Below are 17,971 nucleotides of genomic sequence, written 5' to 3'. Positions count from 1 at the left end.
ATGATGAGACAGAATCTATAAGGAGCAGATGAAGTAACCACTGTACATCCAGGTATGAGAAACAAAGACCATATACCAGAAAAGGCAGGAACACTTGCTTCTTGGTTTCTATTTTAAGACTATGTAAAGAAAGACTTTTACATTGCTAAAGATATCAAATGGATTCCTTTGACTTTCCCCAGCTCTGTTAGGCCAGCATAAACAAATCCTGAACTTTTCCATAATACAAATATAAATTTTAGTGAAATACTACAGGACAAGGTAAATAAATTTGTACATGAATGGTACACACAGACTTGGTGAAAGCTAGACAGTGCATGAATGTCTGATGGTTAGGGCGTGTTCATCTGCGATGGTTAGGACGTGTTCATCTGCTGTGGGTGGGACATTCATTTAGCTGGTGAGGAGCTATGAGGACAGTCAAGTAGTGGAGGAAGTTGCCCAGAGGAGCTGTGCTATCTCTGGTTTTGGAGGTTTTCAAGACCTGATGGGACTAAATAAACTTCCACGGTCCCTTCCAACCTGTATGATTCTATGATTCTGTGTGCATGTGTGTCTCTCAAATACACAGAGATATATATATGAAGCTATTCTGCTTTATAAATTGTGCCAATATAAATTTCTGATTTTCAAGGAACAATGTATAGTACAAATCTTTTAAATGAAATAGGGACAAAAATGTAATCAACTATGGCTAAATGAATATTAAAACTTTCTGACACTGTACCTTTTCTTTTGTCTAACACTAAAAGTGATATTGCCAAAAAGAACTAAAAAAAATCACGCCACCATGCTTCAGTTGCATGTCCACACACAAAGTCAAAATATAAGACTTATTTCAACTACTTACAAGCTGTGAGTAATCTCCATTTCTGTTCTTCAGAGAGTTGGTCCTCAAGCCAGCATTTGATTTATAGCTATATTTATCAGAACTACCAAAAATTTTGTAAGAATTATCCTGATGAGGTTTATTTCTCTTCTTTTCTACTTCTTTTAGGTTATCTTTCTTGCCATTTTTCCAAAAGGTCAGTTCAGAAAAATGCAAAGAAAAATCCATATCCAATTTACATTCCTGTATACAAATGCTACTTACTGAAAAGGTAAAATCTTAAGCTCAGGCTAGTTAGTCATCTGAATACTCTAAAAAAAAGGACATAAAACAGAAGTCTTGTGAGTGCACTAAAAATCTGGCAGTAACTTCATTCTAGAGTAGCTACATTTTGTTTCATAAAGGCTATAGATTATACATAGACAATCTCTAACACACTTGTTTATATTTAATATGTCAGTCCAGGATTAATGAAAGATATAATACTTTTCTCAATTTGAAAACTTGGGTACATAGTGTAAATAACAATATGGAATGACAGCAATGAAATCAAAGTATATCTTTAAAAATACTTGATCAGTTAAGGTTTTTTATGAGAACAGTAGTAACAGTCGTGGTTTTTGGTTTTTTTTTAAATGTATATAATTTCACGGGCTATTGCTCTATACTAACAAATAGTAAATAGTAAACTTCTGCAAACTCATAGAAAGGAATTTGCATTTTATCATTGAGATTGTGAATATTTTCTGTGGGGTCTGATTCTGACTTCATACCAGTCACTACCGCTGTAGTTAAACTAACTTCAATGGTACTGCTCTTGATATTTCTCAGTGTGCTAACAAAATCAGCCCCTAAACAGTTGCATTCATGGTGGTCCATTAGTTACATCTGAGAGACAGATTCCACTGACCATTTATTTCAAAGGTAAAAATCTTTCTGAGGCAACTGGTTTAACATTTACTCCAGCTTAACTCCTAAAGATAATTTTGATCATTGTGGGTACAATTCACCCACTTCATTTTAGATGTCTGAGAAGTAATCCAAGTGTTCAAACATGGGTGTCTAAAGCCATTTTATATCTTCTAGGATATCTAAGCCACCTACATGGAGTTAGCAGGAAAGACACAGAACCTACTGGAGACCTGTATCTTTCTTTACTAGCAACTGGAGATGGGGATGTCTGGGACCCTTGAGATGACATTCAATACCCAAGTTTAGGCAAGAGAATTCCATTTTGAAAAATATTTATTAGTATTAAAATTAGCATTAGCATTGGTATTATTTAAGTCTGAACTAGTTTCATTAGGGTTCCTTTATAGTCAATGGGGAGAAGTAAACTCTTCAGGATATAGTTCCTATGAATTATTTTGCATATCTACATCTAGGTCAAATGACATACCAAAAGCAGTCATTTCTTTGCACTGAGTATAAAGAAAAACCCAGTAATTGCCTGTTCATCTGTGCTTTCAGTCACTTTTACATCTACTGAACATATAACAACTTAAAGCATTATGATATCGTATGATTCACTAAGTTGTTTCTTCTATCTGATCTAAATAGCCTGGCCATTAGTTACTATAGCACTGCATGGCAAACATAGAGGAAAAGAGTAGAGAGGTAGTCAAGAGATGTCTGTTTTACACTGATAGCATACTTGAAGAGACAAAGAGAAGATTCATAACAAGGATGAAGGATGTATTTATTCTGCTTCACCATGTGTTACACAGAAGCATAATCACAATAATATTACCAAAATAAAATACATCAACAAATGCACAGTATCTCCAGATGCAGAGTAAATATAAATGTGATACATGAGACAACTGATAGTCTCAAGTGTACCTCTCAAAAGGGGTTATTTAAGATACTCTGCTCCTAGATGAACCATTTGTGACCATATGCTGGTTTGTTAATGGTTTACATTGAAAGATTTGTAGATTAGCATTGTAATACAAGACACTTTTTCCATCAAAGACCTTCATTCAAATCTTCATTTAAATAAATTGTGTTTGGTATGTCACCCTAACCCTCTGTGGATACTGACTACATCACATATGCTAGAAAATTGCCACCACCGGCAATCCAACAAGGGAAGTCAATCTCTGCTGATGAGTCAGGGATGAGATTTGGTGAGATGAAATGAACAGTACAGGCTCAGCTCGGGACACTGATTCCTTTCTGCCATCAGATGTACATTATTGATCTCAGCAGTTTAAAAGAAGAGCATGTATTTGATGTAGCTGGCAGCAGGCTTCCAGTTAAATTACTCTTCAGCTGGCAGACTATTCTGTGAGCTTTGTTACGGAGCAGATCATAAATGCACACATTTTTTTTGTATTTCTCACAGTAGCTAAGACAGAAAGTAATCTGAACAACTATGTAAACATTTTCAGTCGCTGCCTTAAACAGGTGTAAATGGAGACTGCGTGCATGGATATTGCTGCTTGTCAATGCCTGGTCAGGAAGAATCCACCACACTGAGTGTGGTCTTCCGTTCAGCCCAACAAGATGTGTCAGAGAACACTCTATAGAGAAAATCAGAGTCCATCACAGATTTGGGCCTAAAGTGCTTGGGGAAAATAGTCTCTGGGAATAGCATATTGTTGATATGTGATATATTTAGCCCAGATGGTTCATAAATAGATTTTCACTGTTAAAGATGCAGTATTCTTCCTTTCTTTTTCTTGTTACTCAATGAAATTAAGGAGAAGAAAGGGGAGAAGACAGAGATGAGAAAGCTTTTCCTAAAAATGTAGAAACATAAAGTATTGCCAGAAAAGGATTATGAAAGAGGTATATCTAAAACTTAAAGATACTTCTGTGCATCTATTTGTACCTGGTCCTTACAAAACCACTCCTGCCTCACATGCTGTTAATAAGTATACATAAAGAAATTAAAGCATGGGCTTGTATAAAATTATCCCATTATTTCCTAAAAGAATTCCCAGCTGAGGTCTGAAAAATGAGACCACAAACAGCTAAAATCTGAGGGAAAGCTGAGAGGAGAGAAATATAAGGGCTATGCAGGAAAGGTAGTTGTTCAAGGAGAGACAGAGAGGAGAGAAGGGGAGAGTGAAGAGGCTCAGTTAGGAGTAGCCTCTGAGAAGGAAAAGCCAAAAAGACAGAAATAGCTCTTAGAAAAGGGAATGGGAGCCCAGCCAGGAGGAGGAACAGCATTTTTACAAACTCTCTAATGAAGGCATACTTCAGATGTCTATAATTTTCTTGCAGGAAGAGCTTAATGGATAGAGAAGGAATCCATTGATAGAGACAAATACAGGCGATGCCAAATGAATCTCCTGGGCATAACACTACTGCCCTTACAAAGAACTTCCTTTGAAGTTGTAGGTACATTTGTTAACTTGATCTACATGGTTATCTGAGCAGAGACCATGCCTTTATTTTGTGTATATATAACTTCCCACACAGGAGCTCTGATCACTGAGATCCTCTCAGTGTTAACATGATACCAGTGATAACTAATAGGATCAAATGCAGTCAGCAACTGAATGGCAGGAGAAAGGGGGGGGAACTAGACAGCTGTGCAGGCATTCTCCATCCAAGCACACCATAACAAAGAAGGACTAAATGGGAGGAGTTTTACTGTCTCCCCTTACGGCTCCTTCCTGGTCCAGGAAAGCCACACCTAAATAACAGCAAACATTATTGCAATAGAAGAAGGGTTTTTTCCACCCACTTCACCTGTAGGGCAGGAATTATTAGCACTGTGATGTGCCACATGTTTGTAAGTGTTCATAAGATGATTATAAAAATAAGAAAGTAAACAGCTTGATTATGTCATAAATCACTGTACTTTGCAGAAAAGGAAGCTGAACTCCGATAACTTAGGAGCCAATTTTCATGTACGCCTACCACTGTAAGTACATTGTGCCATGTCTTTCAATTGTTCCTCTGCAGAAGGCTGAAACCTTCACAGGCAGGATACAAAAGTTTGGGTTATTCTGATTATATCATTTCCAAATCTGTTGCGCAGCCACTGCCATTAACTGGCTGACATGACGCATGACCCCACCAGAGGATAATAGCTCAGCATGCTGCATGAAGCCCACTTGAACTGTTCCAGCAAGAACAAGTGAGTCATTAATTATCACACAGCTGAATCCATTGAAGACTTATTAACACTAATTCACAAGAAAGGGTCTTGTTTGATTCCCAGCAGGAATGGAGAAGCTGAATTAGATTGTTATTAAAATACACCTAATATTAAGGCAGTATCTATCTCCCAAAGTAATGCAATTTTAAAGTGACATTAGTAAGATAATCTGAAATATCCTTGACTTCTCTATAAATATTACTATTGTATTACTATGCAATTACTGTTCATTGCCAAACCAAACTTTCCTTAACTATGACATTTAGAACAACCTTTAGAGCACCAAAAATTATCTGAACTTATTCCAGTTATTCACAGCCAAAAGCTAAGTGTCTGCCTGTTAGGATTTCTTTAATGCTTATTTTAGATATTCAAACTGATTACCATATAGAAATCTGTCATGAATTAATTCAGAAGGAATTAAAGAACATTTGCAAAGTAATTCAAGGAATAATCAAATACTTTAAAAAGTACTATCACTGACAATTTAATAATTGCTATCAAAGGAAACCAGAAAGCAGAACTGGTATTAATTATATTGACGATAGTTAAGAATTTTTCTGGACTATGAAAACCAACAGTAAATAAAAGCTCTAGGCTGAAACTGGAAACCGAAACTGTAAATATAGTTTGTATTCATTTAGGAAGTTTGAAAACCTAACAAAACACTACAAAGTTAGGTTTATTTGTATATTTTCATTAAAATTGCAGTTTCTATTCTAGTTGCACCTGTTTCATCTGTGTAAATCTTTATTTTGGGATAAAAGAACCTTTAAATGTTTTTTTAATCAATCAAAATGAATCAATAAGAATGATATAGCAACTTGGAAGTTTTTTGACCATTAATTTAAAACACATTTTTAAATATTTAATAATAAAAATACCTTAATTTTACTTTTAAAATTAGTCATTGCTTAAACAAACTTCACATTTTTAACTTAAATATTCCCTGCCATGATTCTTTAATACAGTCTGGTGCCTGCTGACATGTTTTGAGAAAAGCTGAAATGTCTAAAATAGAGTTAGCTGAAAGTTGCAGTCCTGAAAACTGTGTGGATGATGCACAATCATAAACTTGCAATATCCTAAAAAAAACTATCAATGCACCTCACTTTTTAATTAAAAATTTTCCAAATTTTTTTTCTGGCCATGATCTTTAGCATTTCATTCAGGCTTATAAGCAGCCTGGTACAAAGCTCATGCCTGACAGTGAAGCATTCCTTTGCTTATATTCATTAACAAAGTATTCTCAGGGTGTTCTTAAATGTAGTTTAGGAGCAGAGTATCTATCTACATGCAGTGCAGGTATTTTTTCCTTTCTCAAAATCCTGAATTAAAAAACAGTCCCAGAAGAGGATGCGATTCAGACACTCAAACCCTTTTGGTTTCTCATACTTCTTGTGCTCCTTCAGATGAGCTGGAAGCATTAGCCTACTAAGCATACCATTTCGTGGAATCCCATCCTGTGATGCCTAACCCCTGCCCTGCTCTGCTCAGGTAGCCTTCATGCCCAACACACAGCTCTGAGGTCTGCTTCAGGGATCAGGCTAAAAGTTAGACTCTTCAAAACTCACTTGACTCAGTTCTTTTTGTTTTTAAACAGGATCATTTGCCTGACAAAAGAGAAAATGTTCATTGCAGGATAAAATAACTTTGTCATTTGAATCAGTTTTCTTCACATCCAGGTAGAAAAGATTTCATAAAGTTTTTTATCATACCAAAAATGTGGATAAACACTGCTGTTGGCAGGTGGATTGACATAATGCTGTGTTATGGCACGTGGAGACAATACTCTCTAACACTCAAAGCACTATATAGTTGAAGGCTGTGGTTCTTTAAGAGAGACAGAATGATCACTTTTTAAATGCGAATAAACAGTTAGAGAACAACAAAGCTTTCTCTGAGCTGTTAGGAAAGCCTCATAATAAAGTGATTATGTCTGGTTGTCTATTATAAAATCTTCCTGTTACTGAACCACTTTTAATATCCCATACTGAAGCTGCACACTCAGGATCTGCAAGCATTTCCAAAAGTGGCCATGAATTTTCAAACTGATTATAGCAACCTGACATAAACATTTCTAAAAGCTTGACCTAGCAAAATGCTGAGCAGTTTTCTAAGGTGTTGGGCAGCCTCAAACCCAATTGTTTTTCAGGAGAGCTGTGGCTACTCACTGAATTTTAGGAATACTCAGCATTTTGCAAGATTTAACTCTGAAGATCCTAATTGAAAGTCAATGAGAGTTAGTTTCCTAAAACTCAGCGTCTCTAAGATATTTCAGTACTTGAAATCAATGGAGTCAGCTCCCTAAGTGTATTTGAAGCTCAGAGTTTTCACTTTGCAGAGTGCAGTGCCATAATGCCCGGCTCCAGCATAAGTGTCCATAATATCTGTAGGATATATTGATGGATTTGCATGTCTGCCATCTTCTGCAACATATTTATAACTGCCAAGGAAACAATAAGTTAGGGGAGGAAAAATGCCCCTAGTAATAAGCCCGGACAATTAATCTTTTGTGTGTGCCGTTTGTAGAAGAGAGATCACGATTTTGCAATGTTAAAGGCAAGCAGAATGGAGAAAAGGAAATAAAATTGACCTTGGAAGATGACGGAGGAAACCTGGTTTAGCCATCCAGGTGTCTTTGTGCTCCTTACAAAAGCAATACAGATGCAGTTGTTTCAAATGGAAATACTATGCTACTGTGTAAAAATTTCAGCTTTACTTTGAAAAGAATGCACCACTACAGTACTTTTTCATAGGTAATACCAGAACTGGGCATTCAGTAGATATGGCTCGTTGCCCCAAAAAGAGTAAGCATATGAAATCTGTGTACTATTTGGCAGAAGACAAAACTACCATAAATACACCATGGCCGTGTTTCAAGAGCCTGATAAGACATTCACTGATAGTCTCAGTTCTGACTCCCTTCTTCAGCCCTTTGCAAAGCAATCAGAGGGGAAAAGGAGGAGGCCACCATCAGCAGAGTAGGCAACACATGGAGAAGTTAGAAGTCTCTCCAAGATACAGTCTCTAAGGGTCTGCTTGGCAGATGGACCAAAGCTTTGCCCTGAAGTTTCCTCAAGAACTGCCTCCTCCACTTACTTATAGTCCCAGTGGCATTGGCTCTCCCTCACATCTCTCAAACAGGGGAAAAGGAATAATCTCAATCCAAGTATCGGTAGCTCCGGCAATATTCCCCTCAGCAAAGTCATTACTACTTAGAATATTTTAGGAAACCTTTGTTAGGATGTACTAATGATCTATGTTCTACATATGCCGAGCCTTAGAGAAACAGTTTCGGTGTTAGTCTGATTGTCACTAATTAACTGACGTGTCCCACACTGAGGCACCAAGAGCACTGGTCTTGCTGGAGCCCCAGCCCGGTGGGGTTGCCCTCCTCAGCTGTGTCCTTGTGGAGAACCTGTTCAGGAAGAAGAAGCACACAGAGAAGCCAGATGAAGTTACGAGTTTGCAATGGTTTTTCTCTTTACAAAAGCAGCATTTAGCACTACAGTTTTGGATTAATTTGGGGTAGGCATTTTGTCATGCAATTAAAATGCAGTTAGACCACTGTCCTCTTTGAATATTGATTTTATTTATAATCTGCTGCTTAAGTCAAATGGTCTTAACATGATTTCTCTCTTGGCTCTTTCTCCAAATACTACTTTTTATTACCACATGTATTTTAGGAGACGTTTAATCTCATTTTAAATAAAAGGTAAAGAGAAAGTGAATGCAACACATATAAAAGCAGACATTAACCATTTATGGCATAAAACTAATCAAGATACAGTCAGGATGACCTCAATAGCTATATTAGAAACATATCAAGTGTCATCTTACATAGTTACAAACAGTTTGCTTCTGTCCCCCAAGTCCTAGCATGTGGACAAAAATGAACATAGTCTATGCTCTCAGCAAATAAAACCCAGAGCACTCAAAAAAAGCAGAAATGCTCGGATACCCTAAGCAAAGGAACGAAGCTATGGTTCCACCTGCCCTACCTCATCAGCCCGCAGAGCATGGTGCTTGCTGTGAAGGGTTGTGGCAGCTGTCATTGCTCAGTTCTTTCCTACAGGGACATTGCATTTGATTTTGGATAATGTTTCCATCAGCTGCCAGAAGAGCTTCTCTTCACACAATGCATAGCAACCTGGAAAAGCTGTAAAGCTACAATCTAGTGCTAAGTATTTGTGAGGTTAGGTCTCATCTGAACATGGTGAGTCAAATGAATCCTAATGGGTGAACTTCATCACTTAATAATCCCAGCCTACTGCCAGTGATATCTAGGTCTGCTACATATGCTTGTGATTCACCACATAAACCTCACCAGCCCATGTTATTCCTCACCTTGCAGCTTCTTGTGATCAGAAGTTAAGACAGGAAAGAACTCAAAACTTCAGCCTAATTGTCTGAACTTTGACCTCAGGTAGTTCCACTTCCCTTTCACTTTTAAAAGCAGGAACAAATATTTTTAATTACTTTAGAGATACCGTTGAGGATTTCTGTTCTCTAGCATAAACAATTCACAGTGGAGCACATAGTTGTGTACTGAAGTAATATTTTTAATATGTCCACTTCTATTTAGCCTTTTTTCATATGTACAGTTGAAAATATTTATGGAATACAAAGACAATTAAAAACAAATCCAACTGCATACATTTCCATTTTACCTCAGTACAAGATATCTTTAAATAACTGCACATGCTTGTGTATATACAACTAAGCAAAGAGAAATTTGAAAGGCTTACTGGTTTGGCAAAAACACAGAATAACTTTTATTGCTCTCTCTTATTTTTGAAATTATTTGAACAAAGCAGTTCTCTTGTCAGTATTTATTTATACAGTGCCCAAAAGCGTGCTATTTACTCTTCAGTTGCTTGTCAATATGTTTATTTATTTAAAAATCAATCTTTTCACCATTAAATCTACTGCTGATGACAGATTTTGTACACGTAATAGTGTAGTTTTAGTGGTGCTTATATATTTTTCAGAAAAAAAAACAGCCATCTCGTATTGTAGTAACTACTTTAGTGTCATCTTCTACATAAAGTATTTCTAATAAAACACATTTTAAGGTTGATTTGAATCACATGGGATCAGCAGGCAGTTCATTGTAAAGCCTGTGAAGACATAGGTAGTATACATTGATTTTAACATCTGCAGTAATAAACATGCTAAAGTCCTTGATTGTTAAAAGTCAAGATACTACTGAAAATAAAATTTCAAAACTAGTTATAGATTTTTCAAGGCTAGAGTTCCTTGCTTCTGGCATCAAACACATTTCACCATCCAAAGAAATTTCACTTCTACTTTACCTGTTATCAAAAAATCACATCTAATGGCTTCTATGGACTCAGGTGACAAATGTAAGACTCTGCATTCCTAAACAAGCACGGCACATTACAAGGAGGAGTAGAGAGCCTTGATCAAGCAGTGACTGAGGCTGAGGTAGCTGCAGAGAAACAGAAAGGAAAAAAGCAGAAACTGAGAAACACGTGTGAAAATTCAAGGACATAACATGCTCATCCATCTGAGTGGAGGCTGGTGTTAAATGAAAGGAGAATATCTTCAGAAATGCCCTTGATAGCTGGATCCCCATGCTTTAAATAAAGCCATAAAACATATTATAGTGAAAGGTGTTGAGGGGGCAGCTGAAGCAGCAAAGTATTCCCAGTGTTGCTCATGCTAAATACATTTTCAGAATTTAACACAGAAGGCTCAAAATGTTATACATGCCTTTTCGTATTAGCAAGTGATATCTGGTGTTAGATTTACCCCCTAAACTGTCAAACAGTTTCACAGATTTTTGAAGGAGTACCTGGTAAAATCCTAACTGATGATAACAAAGAAAAATTTTGCAGGGAGCTAGAAGCCACATAGCTCTACACTCCAAAAACTGGCCTAATAGAATATATTTATCTCAGGTATAATATGAGCTGTGGAAGTTTATAATCAGGCCACCAAATTAGATAGCAGGGTTAGAGCTGACGATCCCTAACCATCAAAGATTGCAAATATAGGCCTTTGTCTGTAGTACCACCTAGTGTCAAAAACTCTTGCCTCTGAGCTGAAAAGAACTGGATCGAACTCCATCTATTCTCCTTTATTTCCTCAGTCCAAAACAACACTAGGCTACGCAGTAAGGGTGCCCAGAGGGCCTCTGTCACGATGGCAAGCCCAGGGAAGTGTCTTTCACACTTTTGCTTGCTTTATGGAAACAGAATTTTGGTCCTAAAAGGAGTTTGTGTTTTTGGCACATGAGACCAAAATTCCCCCAATATTATGCACAATTTTAAATACAGTTAATTTTTTCCACAGAATAGAGCAGCAGAAACGCTGTAGGGCTTCTCTCACTTCCAGTGCAGTGAGTTACAGTGGGCTAGGCTGTGGTGGCACCATCCAAACACTGTTTTGCATTGTGGGCAAGCCCCGAAGTGGAATCAGAGAACTCGCAAAGAGAGGCACTCTGCCTGCATGCCAAGAGAGTCCTCACACAGAACACCACCGAGCCAGCAACACATTGAAAATTGATCCTTCTGCTCTCCACCTGTAAATTTGCCCGTGTACATTTTCTTTCAAAAACAAAATGTTCTCCCGGAGATCCCAGGTTCCCAGATTGCCTAGGGAGGTGGCCATGCCGGGAGCCTGCCTCCTCCCTGCCCATCTGGCAGGGAAGCCTGCGCAGCACAGGAGCAGGTGAGCCGGGTAGCCCCGGAGCCAAAGCGCCTGCCTGCCAAGACAGGCGAGTTGCCTGCCTGCCAAAGCTGGGCATCCGCAGTCCCCCCGGAGAAGGGAGCTCCCAGGCAGCTGGCAGGCTGCGGGACTGGGACAGCCCTGTGCCCCTGGAGCCCCAGGGCCGGGGCCGGAGGAGCGGGAAGTAGAGGGAGCCAGACGTGGTGGCCACCCACTCTGGGGGCTACCAAGGAGTTGGGCAGCTCCTGAGCCTGGCAGCTGGGAACCAGCCAGGCGGGCAAGGTGGCAGGTTGCACCTCACCCAACTTAACCAGGGCTTTTTGGATCTCTCCCCTCAAAACCTTTCTAGTTGAAACCGGTTTTGCCCCAGAATTTCTTACCTGCTCTGTTTGTGACTTTCCAAAACATGGTATCTGCAAGAAAAGTTCATAAAGTGACTCATAAAGGCACAGAAAGCTCACAACATGAATTCAAATTAAGCTAGAACAGATACAGCAAATGTGAAAGGATACACAGCAGGCACATTTACTAAACCAGAATGGAGCGTTGTCCACTGTGAATTCCCTGGAGATGTAGCCAGCCTATGTGCATGGGCCTCTAGTTACAATTCCTGTGACTAATGAGTAACTGCCATGGCAGCTCCACATATAGTTTGTAGATTTACTTACAAATTTAATACAAGAGCACGCCAGAGAAACAAGATAAAGATTAAATATATAACAAAAATTTGTAGCAACATCAGCTAATTGCATAGCTGAGGCAGGAGGTGTTAATTACAATTATAGACGAGCCAGCCAGAAATTCACATTAGTGAGTACAGAGCAATTATCAACCTGCTGGTTTTCTTGCTACTCATAATACACATTTTCCCATTTTTGTTGGAACATAATAGCTGTATTGAACAATGTAACAGAACAGTAATGGATATAATGCCTATTTAGGTAACCTACAGCTGTGATGTGCAATATTATCACAAAGATATTCTGTTTCATTTGGAATAAGTCACTATCCAGAAAGCTAAGTATTTCTACTGCTAGACTTCAGTAGAAAAAACATCATGGGCATTTCACAGATGGACAGACATACTTTGTTTCTTGCATTAAGATTTACAAACACAAATTAACCTTGACTGGACCTGAGGCAAAAATACAGTTTAAATTATGCACCAGTAAAAAATTAAATCCAAGAGAATCAACATCAGTACATCTGTTTCTAAGTGATAAATTGGAAGAACTTCACTGACATTTGGTTGAAGAAATACAGTCTCCAAGCCTGGCAAATGTATTATTCCTATGAGCTTCCAATTGACTTGGTTTAACATGGCTCACCCAGGAGAGACCAAGCCATCGTGTTAGCAGCCTTATCATATACAACATCATCGTATGGAGTACTAGAAAGACGGCGTTAAAAGACAAGGTGACCTTCTCAGGAATAGGTCACTTAGTGCTTACAAGTCATACCCATGTTCTTCACCATGCATCAACTGCAGTGTCAAGGCACTGGACACAGTGTTAGTGCACAGCTACCCAGGGGAAGGCAGAATGCTGGTAGAGCCCAAAAGTCCTGCAGACAGGGGATTGGCAAAACTATCCTTTTTCCATTTACAGAAAAGCAAGGCTCTGCTTCACTGTGCCAAAAGTTTGTGCTTTGTGCTGTGTACACACTGCAGTGAAAATCCTTTTCAGTCAAAGGGGAGTTACACATCTGTAATTAGGACTTCTTTGGGATGAACTCTGCACATTCGTACTTACAGGATGCTCCACAGGTATGTACCTGTCAGTGCCTTACCCTTGATCACTCGAGCCTTAAACAAATGTTAAAAAACACTATTTACTTCATACTGAAGCAGAACATGAGTCAAATTTTGAAAATGCAACACTGTCATTTCACATGCTTTCCATGTATTTATGCCATTAGTTCAGTCACACTGAAATTCAATACAAGGATATCAAGAAATTGCAGTTTTTGTCTGAAAATTACTGTCTTTCTAGGCAGATGTTTATCAATTAACAGGTACAACTGGGATATTATAACTAAGCTATACATTTTCTGCCTGTTTAACAATAACTGAAGCTGAATTCAGTATTGCATGTGTATTGAGAGAAAATGAAATCCCTCCTAGGTTAATGTACAAAACAAAACTTCACAATACTAGCATCATTATTTTCTCACTATTCATGGTTTGAAGTATTTGTGAACTTCAGTGGCAGGAATAATGGCTAGAACCAGATAAATATTTTGAACAAATTCCATGACTATTTTCTCAAATTTTGAAAGAAATTTGTTTTGAGTTGCATCTGCACCACTTCTGTGTTTCATTTCTGGATTACATTCAGCAAAACCACCTGCCCACCAGAAGATTTGTGTATTACATAAGTCAACACAGCTGCTATTTTGGGAGCTTAGCTGAGATATAAAGGGAGCATACCCTTCATACTTTCTATGCAGCAATAAATACACCTAGAAATACGATATATCTATGTGTGTTTCTTCCTCCAAGTATATGTAGGTTATCACCCTGTCTTAATCTGGGATTTTTTGATCAGTGTGATTGAAAGAAACTGATCAAATAGTTCTGACAGTATGTATTGTCCTAGACTTCCTAGATCCCTGAAGGTCTGACAGGGAAATGGGGATTACATTAGTGCCATAAACTGATGAATACTTATGGATAACTGTTAAAAATCCAGTAAGATTTTGATACCAAAATTTTCTGTGAACCTGAAAAATGGCTGTTTGTAGACACATTGTGGGGTTTTCCCTCAAGAAATTTCCAGATGAGGCACTAGCATTTTCAAACCTTTGAATCTGAATGTGTTTCAAAGCACATTTCCATCATTCCTGGGCTGAAATTCTCAGGAGTTTCATGACGGCACTGGGACTCGCGTGATGCCAAGAGCAGAGAGCTACAAATGGATTATGATTTTCATCTCTACTTCTTCCCTTTCTCAGACTCAGAATTAGCAATGGTTTTATTTTCTTTGTGGTTGTTGAAAGATAATTTTCTTGACAATCCAAGGAATAATTTCAAATGTAACCTCACCCTATCAACCCCCATAAACCAAACCCCTCTACATTACATTTCACCTCAGGTGAGTGATCTGTTAGGGAATGTGAGTGAAAGTCAAGTACTGTTTGTCCTGGTTTGGCCTAAACCAGGCCGATTTTCCTTTCAGTGATTTTTACTTTCAGCTAAGTCTCCTCTAAATAACTGCACTTTCTGAAACTAACTGCATGTTTTTGCAGACAGTGTCTGCTTCCAGGACTGATAACGCTCGAAGTTTGTAGTTATCGCTGAGGCACCGGTAGGGATGTTGTGCAGTAAGGCTCTTGCTGTACTTTTTTCTTAGAGAAACCAAGGTCACCGCTGAATTCCTCACTGCTTACAAGTGAAAAGCCGAAGGGGGGGGTCGCAGCTGCAGGGGGGAGCAGACAGGGCAGGTGACCCAAAATTGACCAACGAGGGTATTCCATCCCATACACGTCATTCTCGGTATAAAGCGGGGGGATCACGAGGGTCTTGCTCCTCTTGCTCGCTCTTGCTTTTTTCTGCTATGGCCGGTGTCCAAGGAGGACTCTGTCTGTTTTCCTGCTGCCCCCGATCCTGATCTGTGCATCCCTGAATCCAGCTCTCGACCGTCGCTAGGCCCAGCCTGGGCCTTCCCGGAGCCTGCCCTGCAGTGCCGGTGGTGACGTTGCCGACATCGGGGGAGCTCGATCTTGGTTTTGTATATATATTTGTATATATTTGATTATTCCAATATTATTATTATACTCTTTTTCATTATTATAGGTTTATTAAAACTGTTTTAACTTTCCAACCCGTAAGTCTCTCTCCCTTTTCCCTTTCCCTTTCCCTTCGGGTGGGGGGGGAGGGTTAACAGAGAGCGTCTGCTGCAGGTTTAATCGCCAGCCCAGCTTTAAACCGTGACAGATTTATTGGCGCCCAACGTGGGGCTCGAGAGAAGCTCCAACAGGTTCCTCTGATAAGTCGAATCCCGGCTCCGGCGGGAGGAGACCCGGAGAGCTCAGCTGAGAGAGTATCAGATTTCTTCCTTTGAGATTTACGAGGGGTTGGAAATTAAAACAGATAGCGAAGATGCTGATGTCATTTTTGAGTACTGTGTTATCTCGTCTTTTTATAGAGTTTCTTTCACAGTTGAGTATTGCAATGATGCCTTACCTGCCGTGGGCACTGTGTTATTGTTTGCTTCTTATGAATGTTTACATGCGGTTTAGCAGTGGACGCTGGTCGAAATGTATTGTTTTGGTATGGGGTTTGATACTGATTTATGCTGTGATAAACTGGGCAGTTACTATTCCTATCTCTTATCTCTATAACACAATGATGGGCAGTTTTAATCGCGAATTAGTAGCAGCGACTTCATCTGCACGCTCCAGGCGTCCTTTAGCTGATTCTGTTAATGATTACACTTCCAGTTTTACTTCAGGAAATAGTACCTTCTCCTTTTCTGCCAAGCTGGTTCCTCTAGATTTTGTGAAATTAGGATGGTGCTGTCTAGGTGGCATGTTTTTATTTTCGGTTGTCCTGAATGTGTTTCTGATGTGGGATAAGATTAAGTATCGGTGCAGGGACAGGTGTAGGTGTTATGCAGCCACCTCAGATCCTACAGCGTGTGCTGCCGCTACAGCTCGCACCGCAGCTGCTACACCCCCCAAGATGGCCACTGCAGCTACTCAGACTCTAACGAGTCTCAGCACTCCCACGACAGCCACTGCATCTACTCAGACTCCAGCATCTAACGAATCTGTACCAATTGCTCCTGTAACCAGGAAGAAATACCGAAAGAAATCAGCTCGTGAAGAGGAAGATGATGACTCAGAGCCTTCTAAGGCAGAGCCATCACATGACCCAGGTGAGGGCCCTTCTCAGGCAGAGTCAGGGCCCGACACAGATGGGGGTTCCCTTGATCGTCATTTTAAAGCAGACCCATTACAGAAGAAAGGTCGTTCTAAAGCAGAACTATCACAGGAGGAGGACTCGGATGTAGAGATAACCTACCACTCCTTATCCCTGAAGGACCTGAGAAATATAAAGAAAGATTTCAGCCGTTATGATGGTGAGCCAATTATTACCTGGCTGCTCCGATGCTGGGATAATGGGGCAGATAGCATGCAATTAGACGGTAGAGAAGCCAGACAGTTGGGATCCCTGTCCAGAGATGGTGGTATTGATAAGGCGCTTGCAAGAAAGTCAAACACTATCAGTCTCTGGAGGCGACTCTTGTCAGCTGTAAAGAGCAGGTATCCCTATAAAGATGATGTTATGAGCCACCTGAGCAAATGGACCACTATAGAAAAAGGTATTAACTACCTTAGACAACTAGCTGTGCAAGAGATCATTTATAGACACCCACGGGAAATTGTAGATCCTGTAGATCCTGATGAAGTGGAATGCAACCGATCCATGTTCCGGAAGGTTGTGAAGAATGCTCCACCGACATATACCCATACATTGTCAATATTAGTCTGGGGAGAAAATGCTATGGCACGACCTAGTGTGGATGAAATGGCTAACTGTATGCGACAGTATGAAGATAGTATTTCTTCCCCACTGCAGGCCCGTGTCTCGGCTGTGGAAAAACTGACTAAGGAAAACAAGGACTCATTTAAACAACTGTCAGACAAACTGTCCAGGATCGAGAATAAACTTGACTCTCTACCTACACAGGCACGCGTTGCAGCTGTTAAGAGAAAACGCCCTCCTACAGGACCAGCTCAAAGGAAACGGAACACATCACGAGGTATCCTGTGGTTTGCCCTGCGTGGTTATGGGGAAGACATGAACAGATGGCATGGACAACCTACCAGTACCCTACAGGCACGAGTACGTGAGTTGCAAGCTAAAAGAAATACCAGAGAGAATTTTTCTAGGAGGATGGCTGCTCCAGTTACCAGTGAGCAGGACCCCAGTCAGGGTAGATGGGCCTCAAATTCCTTTTTCCAAAGTGTGAATAGGAGAAATGAAGGTCCAGTCCCTGTGAGCAGCACAAATCCATTTCTTGATTAGGGGGTCCCTGCCTCCAGCCAGGTGGAGGAAAGGGACAACCGAGTTTATTGGACTGTGTGGATTCGATGGCCTGGCACATCAAAACCACAAAGGTATCGAGCCTTGGTAGACACTGGTGCACAGTGCACCCTAATGCCATCGGATCATAAAGGGGCAGAACCTATCAGTATTTCAGGAGTAACAGGAGGATCTCAAGTGTTATCTGTATTGGAGGCCGAAGTGAGCCTAACTAAAAATGAATGGAAAAAGCACCCCATTGTGACTGGCCCAGATGCTCCGTGCATCCTTGGCATAGACTACC

Source organism: Nyctibius grandis, chromosome 1, assembly GCF_013368605.1.
Source record: "Nyctibius grandis isolate bNycGra1 chromosome 1, bNycGra1.pri, whole genome shotgun sequence".
Classification (NCBI taxonomy): Eukaryota; Metazoa; Chordata; class Aves; order Nyctibiiformes; family Nyctibiidae; genus Nyctibius; species Nyctibius grandis.
This window is presented reverse-complemented; position numbering follows the sequence as displayed.